The sequence below is a fragment of the Rutidosis leptorrhynchoides genome, chromosome 10, assembly GCF_046630445.1.
Source record: "Rutidosis leptorrhynchoides isolate AG116_Rl617_1_P2 chromosome 10, CSIRO_AGI_Rlap_v1, whole genome shotgun sequence".
Classification (NCBI taxonomy): domain Eukaryota; kingdom Viridiplantae; phylum Streptophyta; class Magnoliopsida; order Asterales; family Asteraceae; genus Rutidosis; species Rutidosis leptorrhynchoides.
The window spans coordinates 88,462,174-88,475,681 of record NC_092342.1 but is presented as its reverse complement, the minus strand read 5'-3'; positions in this window follow the sequence as shown (position 1 = coordinate 88,475,681).

Below are 13,508 nucleotides of genomic sequence, written 5' to 3'. Positions count from 1 at the left end.
CACAGAAACAGGTAAACTAGCAAGTTGTAGATTAGTCCTATTAGTGAATCCTACTCGGTCGGGTCTTGACTCACTAATGCAACCTAATTCCCTACAAACAATGCTCTGATACCAAATGTGATGCCCCGTACAAAATCATCATGTACGAATCATCAACCACAGGATCATTACAAGGTCAAATACTATATGCGGTTACAAAAATAAGTTTGCATTCATAAAATGAAGTGACGTTTTAACCAACGTCAAATGTTTAACAACCAAAAGTATGCTTCTACGAATAGCAAACAATAATAGTACGTGACCCATAGGTCATTACAATTACATCGTTTCAAAAGTAATATAGTTTGAATGCAAAATAAACGTTTCATGCGGTGACATCTCTAATAAGCGCAGTGGGTGTCTATAAAGCATGACTAGTACAGCGGAAGTAAGCAAACCTTAAGCACCTAAGAAAAACATGCTTAAAAACGTCAACACAAAAGTTGGTGAGCTATAGTTTAAGTATAACAGTAATGTAAGGTAGGCCACGAGATTTCAGTGCTTCAAACAGCGTTTCAAAACAGTATGAAAAGTATATGTATAACCGTGGGCACTTGGTAACTAACTTAACGTAAATAACACCCCCTAAAAGTACACTTGGCGAGTGCGTAAGTTTACGAAGTATTAAACACCCATTAAATGCTAGCGCTACTAGCCCGAGTGGGGATGTCAAACCCTATGGATCCATATCTAAGATTCGCGTTCACCGGTTCAAAGACCAATGACTAAACGTTACCGAGCTAAGGGGAAAGTTTATGCCGTTGTATAACCCACACATATATAAAGTTTAAGTACTCATGCCTAGTATGTAAAACGTAAAATGCGCATGTATTCTCAGTTCCCAAAATAGTTAAAGTAAAAAGGGATGCTATAACTCACAGTGGAAAGTAGTAAAAGTCAATACGCGGAAATAGTAAGCAAGTAGTTTGGTCCGGAAGGTCCTCAACCTAAGTCAAAAGTTACTAAATTAGTAAATCGTTCCCAAAGGTTTAAAAGTATGTAAATTAGGTCTTAAGTACCATCATCATTCATCATTTAACAAAAAGTGTAAAGTAAGTTTTAAGTCAAGACTAGGGTTTGAAACATGGGCTGTCTTCGTTCAGTCGCCACGACCTCTATAAAAACTGAAATGAGGTGAGACCAGTGGCCATGGATCCGTATATGAGTCCCCTAGGTACTGACCAATTTCCAGAACCAAACTCGTCTTTGTTTGACCTCGGTGACGATTTAAGTGCGAGTAGGTCAGAAATTTCAGCACAACGTTAATAGGGTGTAGTGAATTTCGGGAGGCCATAGATCCTAAAGCGTAACTCGGATTAAGACGAGGTCTAAACAGAAATTCATCTAATCGAACCGAACTAACTGTAAATTAACTTTCCAGTAGCCCAGGTAGTCTGATCAGTTCCAGAAACAGTAAGAAATGTGTTCCGGTGGGTTCTTGGTGCTTGATGCTCATCACGGTTCTCATCCTTGATGCGTATAGCTTCAAGTGTACAACTCGTTGATGGGTTTACATCATCTTAACCAAGGTTTGACCATCATAACACTAGTGTAAGTGTAAGATAAGTAGCACAACTCATTTAAGTGTTGCAAGTAGGTTGATGAACCAAAGTTACATCAAGATCTTAGATCCGACACATACATGAGTTATAAAAGTAATATTAAGCTATAAGCTTGAAAGTAAACTAAATAATCAAGATCTTAAGTTGTAGAACTTAGATCTTAGCTAGATCTTAAATATCCTAGACTATAAAGTCTAGATCTAGTGTTCTTAAGTTAGATCCTAAGTTATAGAACTTGGATCTTCACTTTAATGAAACCATAAGTTATGAAACTTAGATTTTCAACTTGCAAAATGTATGTAAGTTTGTAAGCTCTTGTTTACAACAAAATTAGAAGACCATAAGCTATAGAAACTTAGATCCAACACAAGTGTATGAAGTTATAACTATAAAGTTATACTTCCATGTTCTTGAACTTACAAAGTTAACTTTTAGTTTCAAGAAATATGAGATCAAGATTAACTAGTAATACTTGACCAATTTAACAACATCACAACTTTAAAGTACTTATAAAAGAAAGAAATAAACTAAATATACAAGTAAAAGTTCATGGTTGTTCATACTTAGGAAGATTCAAGTCAAGGCTTTGATCTTTAAGAAAGTAAACCTCAAGTTTACTAACATGAACACAAGTATGATTATAAAACTCATGAACTTTAATTCTTTTGACATTTTAAGTGTAGAACCATAAGTTATAGAACTTAGATCCTTGTTCTTGGTTCTTCATCAAACAAAGATGAAAGTAACCAAGATTACATGAAGATACAAGTTAGAAAACTTGATCTTTAACATAAACAAGTAACAAGTAACAAATCAAGTAATTAAAATGATGATGATGAAGTCGGTTTTGGAACAAGAAAAAGAAAGAAAAGAAAGTCTTGTTACTTACAAGTTAGAGAGAAAAATGAGAGAAAGAAAAGTAGTAAAGTGAAGTGTGTATAAAAATGAGAGAATACTAGCTTATAAGTTAACAAAAAAAAAATTTGAACTCCCTCCTAGCTTCAATATGGCCGACGGTTTGATGGACCAAAGGGGCAAGGTCAAAATTTACTTTCAAACATGGGAGAATGGTGTGAGCTAGAAGAAGTAATAAAGTTAAATGGTGTGAGAAAATGGTGTAAGTATACTTGTAACTAGATTCCTTATTCATTAATTAATCTAAGTTAAGCCTTAATAAGTTACTAGTAACAAATAGGCTCCTAATTAATCCATTAAGAGAAGTAGGGTGGGCTTCCAAGTCCATTAACATGAGTCCAAGTCCAAGTAATCAACAAATTAAATAAAGCCCAAGTAATTAACTACTAACCTTAGTTAATTAAAAATGATTAATAATAATTAATCATGAATGCAAATAATATTCTAAATATTATTTGTGAAAAGTTCGTATGTCACAAAGACGAGTCGGGACATGTAAAGTCATGTACGGTAACAAGTAAATGTAATAAAATACATTCATTAAAACGCAAGCATTAATAATAAGTATTATTAATAAAAGTTGGAAAAACCAGGGTCGTTACATTAGCTCTACAAATATAAGTATTGATTGTCGATTTTATATGAATTTGATTGGCGGTTGCATTTAAGAATCAGAGGATATAAGTATTGATTGTCATTTTTATACCATTGGTAGCTATACAAATATAAGTTTGGTTGTTTTGTACCAACATAGTTTTGTAACAACCCGACTTTTTATATTTCGTTAAATACTTAACGACTGTTAGTTAAATTCTATGAATTTCTACGCTATTTTTTTTTCTAAGAACATACTATGTTGATATGTGTTACATATGACATGATTTCATACTTTGGTTTACAAGTATGTGAGAAACTTGAAAAACGCAAGAGAAAACGTACGGTCAGTGAAAACCGGAAAAACACCTTTTAAGGTAACGAAACATATGATAATATAATTTTAATAATTATTTTATCTAATTATTAAGTTTTTAAAGTACTCTCAATTTATTTAACTTTTTTTAACTTAAAGGCGCGAGATATTCGTTTAAACGATTGGTTAACGTTCCGACTTTTCGATTTCTGTTAACGACACTTACCAACGAAATAAATAATTGTTAAGTAAAATAATTTTTATATATATTTTATATAAATAGAATTATTTTATAATTAAGAGAATTTAATTTAATTTAATTTAATTTAAGAACCCGCGAAATTTAACGTTTAGCGATTCGATTCACGTTTTCGGCTAACGAAACGTAACGGAGGACCGAGGAAATTATCTAGTGACTTGAAAGAGTCCATGGACTCCTTCCCTAGACCCAAATCAGCCGCCACTTTTTATTAGCCTATTCCCTTGTGTTAATTGGTGGCTCGTTTACTTGATTAGCCCAACCCACCATCAAATAATCCCTTAAACTCAAATTAACCCCTAAAATTACAGACAAAATAAAAAAAACAACGCAACTGCTCTTTGCTTCTTCCTCACGATCATAACAGCCCTCCACACCCTTAAAATTGTCGACATCTTTCAAGGCCAAAATCTCATCAGTTACTTGCATGCTCGCTTGCCCGATCACATATTCTTGTTCCTCTCGACGAGCTCTACACATCTATATCACTTATTGTTTGATTAGGATATGATCCTAAAACTTTAAATTTCTTATTTGTATCTTTTTGATGTGTAATACGGTTGTGTATAAGTTTAGTGCTCAAGTCATTGAATGTTTACATGTGATTTTGTGTTTATTTGACCAATTGGGTAGTTTTGAGGAAATCACGAATTTGAACTGATCAAAATTAATTCTTACATGCTAAATATAGTTAATCGAAGTACATAATTGAATTTCTATCAAAGAGTAGTTAATTTTTTATATAGATACTGCATGATTTAGATTTCTAGATCAAAAGTTATGATTAATTGATTTCGGTTTGAAAATTCATATTTGATATTGCTAATCCGGAAAATTTAAGTTTATAATCTAATCATGGCATGATGATATTTGAAAAGAGCATGAAAAATTATTAACATTTTGTTTGGATATCATATGTTTTGGATTTATAGAACTTAAGTTATGAACGATTTAAGCTATGTTTTTGTATGATTAAAGGTGAACATTTTTGGCATGCTAAATGACATATCACTGATAATATGAGTTGTAACATCGTACTCTTTTTTTTTTTTAAATCACAGCGGAAGTATTTAAGGCATAAAATATTCATATGTTACAATACAACTGGTGTTACTTTTCAAAACAGTTATACAAAGTATATTAAACATCAGAGTTGTTCAGTGCGTCAAACGTAACCCAAGCACGATTATCTTCTCCCGTCCCTAGCATGTAAAACAATATAACCTGCAGGGGAGAAAATGTAGGGGATTAGCATAACGCTAAGTGAACGATATATCCCAACCGATATTACTATCAAGTACCAAGCCTAGCCTTTAGGGATCATGCATCTGGTCATGGGCATGTGAACATAGCTTTACATAGCTATCATATAATATAGCATTACACATCTGTAATATACAGGGCTAGGCAAACAATCAGCTAATAGTGCAGCAATAGCATCAACAAGCTATTCACTAAAGGCACCAAAGGCACTAAACTAACATAGCCTTACATAGTTATACAATAAGGGTATCAATAGCTCTACACAGCTATTCACTAAGTATCAATGGCTCTACACAGCTATTCACTCTCATAGCACTAACGGCTATACATAGCACTAACAGCTATAATTACAAGAGGATCGTTGACCCTGCAAGGTCTACAACTACTAGCTGATCAAGCTAGAGCTGTACCGATAGCCCTTGTTATTGGCACACAGTATACCTCTCCTGACGTTTACATACGTCAATTGCAATATACTGTCATTACAATAACCAATGAACCTAACCCTTCTATACACGGTTGACCTCTTCTGTCCCTTCTATACATGGACAGTTCTCACATGTGCACATAAACCACCTATAACCACATGGTAGGTAACATCATTAATAAACACAGGACGCCCTAATCAGGTATGCTATAGATTCAATCTAATCGGGCAACCTGATTACAGGAGTATCACCTACTACTTATAATTACAACGGTAATCAACATGCATACATAGATTATCATAATCGTTACTAGCATAATAGCCGGTAGTAACTACACTTTTTACTAAATACCAATATCCATAAGGATTTTCCCACTCACCGATTACCAGCAAGAACTCAGTGGTCTAATGTTACTGAGTCTTCTCCGTTTCTTTATCACCTGAGAACATCATATACTGAGTTAGTATACTTCTCCAATCAATGATAATCATCAATTAATACTATAAACCACATCATATAACTCTACATTCATTATTTGACAAGGCTACATAAGTGACCATGCGAAAACAGCCCTTATACGCATATAAAACGAAGCATACAAGCTATCGTGTCTTTTTGACCCAAAATAAAATTTGATTTATTACTTTAAAACCTTACCATTGGAAAGTAGACTTCATTACATTTTCAACAATATTTGATTCATTAAAAACAGAGTTACGGTTTGAAAGTTACGGCCAAAACAAGTTTTCCAAAAAGCTGGCACACTGCAACCGCGCGGGAGCACCTGCAACCGCCCGGTTGCACCTGCAACTGCCCGGTTGCACTCAAAATGGTCTGGATACACCCTGTAACCGTACGGGAGCATCCTGCAATCGTACGGGAGCTGTTCATCAGCACCAGGTCATTGTTTTCGTCATTTTGAGCCCCAAATCTCGTTTTTGCACTATTTTAACACTACAAATCACTTAGAGAACATACATAACTCATATACAAACGTTTACTAACATCAATTTGACACAAATAACACTTTTAGATCAAGATTTGATCAAAAACTCATTTGATATGAAACTTTAATAAAACCTAAATTAAACACAGATTAAGGCACGAATTTGACATGTAAATACCTTGCAATGATCACGAAATCACTGATAACAAATAACCCAAATCGATTTAACACAAAAACGAGATTCAAAGATTAGGGTTTATGAGAATTTGAGAGTGTTTGTGCAAGTGTTATGAGTTTCCAAAAATGGAAACAAGGAAAGAGCAGAGGTTTTAAGGTTCAAGGGTTTCCTTCACATGAGGGAAACCTAGTCCGTGCATCACACGGGTATTTACCAGTTTTCTGAAATACGAAACACCTCATTAAGTGTTCCAAACGAGGTCCAATTTAAATAAACAAACCTGTTCTGTGACCCTTGTCACGAACTGGTCTCAACTATATAATTAAATAATTATACACACATAATTATCAAAATCATTAATATTAACACACAAAGGGTAAAATGGTCATTTCCTGCTAGGCCCAGTCTGAGGGTGTTACATGAGTTTATAGGGTTGTTGGCCTTGAAAAACCACTGATATTGGACTCAAGAATCGAGTCAATTTAGATTTTCTTTAGAGTTTTACACTCGTTCAAAGTTTTATACATTTTATTAAAAGTGTTGTTAAAAATTGATTCGACCAGGGGGTACGTTTTCTGTTACTGGGGCTGTTTTGGGTCGAATCTGTTGTACAAAAAATTGAGTAGAATCTCCACTTAAAAACGCCGCATCTCCAATTCGCGGTGACTGATTTGGAGTTGCGATGATTTTTCTAAAAATCACAGAAGTTGCTGCTGTAAACCGTATTTTAAACTCGTGTTTTTGTAAATATTTTGTGTTATAAAAATAATGGCCAATATTAGAGACTTGTTGTTATGAACTTAGTATACATATGTTAAGCTATTTCAAGTAGTGTGGTGTTCTAAAGTGGTAATTTTGTATAAATATAAATCATGTAATTTAAAACCGCCTGTTTGGACACATGACCCGTTTGAGCCTAAAAGTGTCAAAATGAGTAACATGAGTGTGGACAAGTCTCATACATCGAATTAAGTAAGTATGAATGTTCTAGTGTTTTAAAAATGAGTTTTGGCATATTTTGGTCAAAATGGGTATTTATGACCCATTTAGGTCATGTGTGTCTACTTTGACCCATATGCGGAATTTTGAGAATCAAAGGTAAGTAACACGTCTAAAATTATCATTTTGAACTTGTGACAAGATTTTGACATGCTCAAGTATTATGATTTGAAATTTGAGTTGTCAATGGAAAAATTTTCTAATTTTAGTGAAAGTGTCAAAAATGACGCTCGGGCCTACTTTGCGCGCCCGTAGGTTGAAATCAGTTAAGTTTGGATAAAACCTATCAATTGGTATTGAACGTATTCACGAAAAGCTTTAAAACAATATATTATATGTATGATATTGTCAAGTTTAAACATGTTTAAAACAAGCGTGAAAACATTGTCTCGCTACTGATCAGTGCTGTTAACAGCACCAAAATCAGCATTTTATAGTTGAGGGACTGTTTTCGCAAGGTCGTAACTTTCAAATCGTAACTCTGTTTATGTCAAATAAACTAGCTATAGAAAGGTGGGATGATATACTTTCCAATGGTCACGACCAAAGGTATTATTTTGAAGTTGGTGAGACCCAAAATCAGCTGCAAAATACCTACATATATACATATGTAAATAATATCATTTTGATATATAAAACTGAATAACTTAAGTTTGACCTATGCTTGACTATTTGAACAACTTGAGTAATACTATGAGATTGTTAATTTGTGTTGACCATGTTGACTGTGTTTGACATATGTTTGACTTGCGTTGACTTTTTCTAAATTTGTGACTCTGATCAGGTATATATTTTTCATAGGGTCAATATGCCTGTGCAATACGTAAAAAAGGTGGGGTTTAAGGATCTTAGAACAAGGCTCTCCGGTCCGGCTACCGTGAATAACCCTGGCCGACATGATGATGTCGGCGGGGTGGCCAAGTGATTAAGTCCACCTTCGATAACGGTCGTTGATCAGAAGGCCCCTAGAAAGGTTGTAGGTGCTAGCTAATAAGAAACTAACCTATAAACCTTGAAAAGATGAACCATGATAGCTTGTTACATAGGATGTGTAGTAGGTGGTGGTTACGTAATGTTGGTTGTCCCTAGAATGATAATTAGGGTTTGTATATATAGACAAACCCTAATTCTAGAACCATACAAGATAATGAAAATCTCGTCCATAACTAACTCCCTCGAATCACGGATATAATTATGAAAAAGATATCGACTTGATGACCAAGTAACCGCCATACTGGGAACAAAGGCATTCGATACATCACCGCATGCCGCATACCGCATACAAGGTACACGCATACGCATGCTAGCGAGTGCCCGCATACGTATGGAATGCGCATGCGGGTTGCGGTATCATTATGTCCCCCAGTTTGATGTTATATGACGCAAGACATATGATATCAAACTATTAAGCGAAAAAGAAAAAAAATAAGAAAACGGCTAGCATTAAATTTTCCGCGTGCGTCTCGAGGTCATTAAATGCCTGTCACTGTCGCAGAAGCCCATTCGGCTGACAAGACGTAAAGTGGTAGTCGGCAGGCGCGTGTTAGCCACGCGCTCAACATTGGGCACATCAAACTGACATCCACGCGCGTGCAAAAAATGCCAATCGTTGATTGCGTTAAACGTGTACAGCCACGATGAAATCGTTTCACCCCATGACTCCCAATCTCCACTATAAATAGACCCAATTCATCCTTATTTCTACTTTTCTGCCTCAAGCTCATCTGATACGCTGCAAAATCAATTCCGATCAAATCCCATATATTCCGGCCAACTACAAAAGGTTAGTAATTCTCCGATCACTCTTAGAAAATGACTAAGGCAAATGAGACTTATGTAGATAGCGTAGTATCGGTAATAGAGCAAAAACATATAGATTCTTTAGTTAAACAATACCCGCTGTTAGCACAGTATAATCCGGTGCTACCCCTTCCTAACCAACGTGCTCATACACCACCGGAGAAGAAGGTAGCGATATACGAGCATGCGTTTAAACATGGGAATTTTAGGATTCCACCCTCAAACTTCTTTCTAGGCGTACTAGATCATTTCCATGTAGGGTTAGGGCAATTGCACCCATACGCCATTGGGAAAATAGTATTGTTTGAGAAGTGGTGCGTTGCACTCAACAAGGTACCACTAGTTAAGATGTTCTGCCATCTACACCGAATAGCTAATCATCACAAGTCATGGTTCACTTTCTTCGCCCATCAAAACTTTACCAAAACCCCCAAATCGAACGCGGGTCAATGGAAAGAAACATTCTTTTTTATTGACCAATCTGTTGTTGGAGTCAACTTTCTGCAAACACTTGTCTAGTGCGAAAGCGTGGCTAAGGATGTGAACAAAACCCCCTTCCTTGATGATGAGGAAACGAAGTTGTTAGCGGAGTGCGTTAACGTACAGCTTGTGTGCCGGTCATATGGGAATGTTATGATGCGGTTAGGAAAGATATCCGCGCACTGGCCATGGGAGAACATGCGTCCAGCCATAATCGCGCCGAATGGCAAGGGTAGGAATAGTACAAATGCATATGAATATATAACCACTAGCGTATACATACATGTTCTAACATTGCGCATATGTTTGCAGACATGAAGATGAAGAAAGTGCTCACCGCGGAGGATATTGCGGCTATCTCTTTCCGCAAGCAGAATGTTAACGAACCTTTTGAGCAGGAGAGGACCAGTGAGAACGAGGTGTCCGCACCCGCTACCTCGGCCAATAAGCGCAAGGCAACCGAAGCCCCCCAAACTAAGCAAAAGAAGAAGAAGCTTACCCCTAAACAAAAGGAGGACATGCGGAATGACAACTTTGTTCTGTTGGAGCCAGCGTCTGTAGATCTACCTCCCCCCACTACTAGTAAGCGTCTCTTTTATTATGTAAATACTACACAATTAACTTCATGTGCTAACGAATTGCTAATATCCAAAGCATATCGAGGAGATGCATCAGACGCCACCACGAGGCAATTCGGACCTTGAAGCCACCGCCACATCAAGAGATAAGGCGATACATCTTGACTCTGATTCTACACCAACCCCACCACACGGTAGCTTCCGATTGGCGAATCTGGCGCAGCTCACCCAGTCTTCTGCTGAAAATGGTGCAGAGCAGTCCGCCTTTCTGCAATAAATTTTTCCTACTGAATTTCGCGAGCAACTAGCCGCACTGCCCTGCAACCAAGCGCACGATGCCTTTGTCCAAAACGGCCTTGTATTCTTTGGCATGTTTGCGGATCAAGCCCGTCGTTCCACTAACCTATAACAAGTGTCCGTGCGGAAAGAAACATAGCTTGGATTACTGCAGGCGGGGGTTGACCAGGTTAAAAAAGACAGGTATGCCACGGAAGAGGCGCGCAAGGTGGTGGACGTGACTGCGGCGGAAACAAAGACCGCACTGATTGAGGAAAGGAAGAAAAACCGCGAGTTGGTTGGTGCGGTTGACCAGGCTAAGGGGGAGACGGAGCGCCTGCGGTTGGAACTAGAAAGGGTGTGCAGGGAAATGGATGACGCGGTGACTGGCCGTGAGCGGGCAGAGTCAGACTTGTTAAAGCTTCGCACAGCCTGATAAAGTTAAATCTAGAAGAGAGTGATCACTCTGTATCTCTTGGATTTAACATGACATCTAGGATGAAAGGATATAATGAAAAGATTCACCTATTCATATTCGAGATGGGAACTCGAAAGGGATGATGTTATTGAATGGCACAAAGTCATAACATATTGGGGGTTATGGACGGTCGTTAGGTGGTATCCGTCACTTGCATTAATTTCTTATGTTTCTCGTGCAAGTGGGAGATTGAAGGTATTTCGTATGCCCGAGAGACATATTAAATTAATGTGTCTAACATGTTATGATCCAAGTTGGGTCATACCCAACAACAAGCTTACCGACACCTTATACGTATTTAATCTTAACGATTGGTTCGTTAAATAAATACGCGACACTTGGATTTTAGAAAATCGGGTTTCTAAAATATTATCACTTGGGATAAATTATTTGGATAATTTATATTTAATTATTTATAGGTTTAAATAATTATGTTGTGTTATATTTTATAAAATGATTTATAAAATAAAAGTAACTTAACAAATGCATTATATTTATAACAAGTTTTATATAACTTATAACAAGTTTTATAAATCTTATTATATACTTAAGTAATGGGCAGTTTTTGGGACTCCAAGGACTTCACCCATGCTTATTCTTTGATGCTTTCAATAACACAATCCCATAGGTGCATGCTAGACCATTTAACCAAGCAATATTGACTCAAAATAGGACTTGCAAGTTGAAAAACTCTCCCTTTTTCTTGCTGCTGTATCACGAACTGATTAGGGCAGAAAACAAGGGTTTTAAAGTTCATATGTAAGCTTATTCAAGTGTCTTAAATCCTAACCAAACAAAGGTGGTGTTGGTGCGTCAAAAGCTTGGGGTATTTTCACACTTGAGGCTTCAAGTTAGAGGCTTTCATTCATCATCTTCATCATCATCTTGTAACTTGAAAACAACCCTCAATTAACTTGAGGAGATATTACTTTCTTCCTTCTTGATATATATATATATATATATATATATATATATATATATATATATATATATATATATATATATATATATATATATATATATATATATATATATATGTAAGCATATAGTCAAGACTTGATATTAACATGATATAAACTTGTTTTATTAATCATCATGCTTCCGCTTGCTTTACTATCATAAAATGGATTTGTGATTATGTTGACATTATAAACATGTTGTTATGTTGAATTCCATCAATGGTATCTAGAGCCGAAGTCTATGAAATATGCTTCTTATATATGGTCTATAAACCCACTACACTTGCATTCTAAGTACATGCATGAAAATGGAATGCAAAATTTTTGGGTTTTGGGTGGGTACCCTATTATGGCCGAATTTGGGAGGGTCCAAATGGTAGGTTTGGGTTTGCCATTTGGTTAATATTTGTTGAAATATTGATGTTCACAATCATAGCCAAGACCTTGTATTTGAATAGATATTTGTTTGGTTGATTTATTATTCATTTGATATGGTTGTAATATTCATTCAATTTGGTTTGTAATATTATTATTTTGGTTATGTAATTTATTTTATATTTGGTATGTAAAATAGATTAGGTTGTATTTTCATTTTTAGAAAAATGTATTAGGATATATTTTGTAAAAAATGATGAAGATGATGAAGACTTGAAGAATACAAGGAGAAGCATTTGGATGCAAGATTAAGTGGGAGATTTAAAATCTTCTACTTTGTGTTATAACCCTTTATCGGTGGCATTTGTTTTCGGCTAAACAAATGTCTACCAAATTGGCTTGATTGTGAACATGTTTGGTTTGCATGCGTGGTTGTTTTGTATGATTGTGGATTGTATGTTTGTATGCTACAAGTTAATCACACAAATTAACAACAAGCAAAATGACAATTTAATTGGTTAAATTAGACATTATTAACTACATGCAAAACGACAATTTAAATGGTTAAATTGAAATGCCAAAAGGACATTAATAAATAGTTATTAAGAACACTAAAAGGATCACACATATAAAATGATTTATATCAAGTAATTGGCTTAATTACAAGACTTGAAAATGGATTTCAAATGAACCATACACTAAATGCATGTTGGTGTATGGCATAAAGGTTTTCTCAAACTAGAATTAATGAAAACTTAAAATCCCTTAACAAACAAGGCAAACAAGTTAAACGACATCCTTTTGTGTGACACTTAAAAATATTAGGGAACTCATAATGGGATAAAGGTCACCTAACCGTTATGAGCAAACTAATATGATTAAGGTGAATTTCGCATGCTTGTGGGATAAAGGTCACCTAACCACTTGTATGTTAAATTTACACGTTTACACAAGTATGACGACTTGATTTAGGAATCATGAACTTAGGGTCACCGAAGTATGAGGAACAAATAGGTATTGATGGAATAAATATGTCATGCAAAAGGATTACTTGATTCCATAA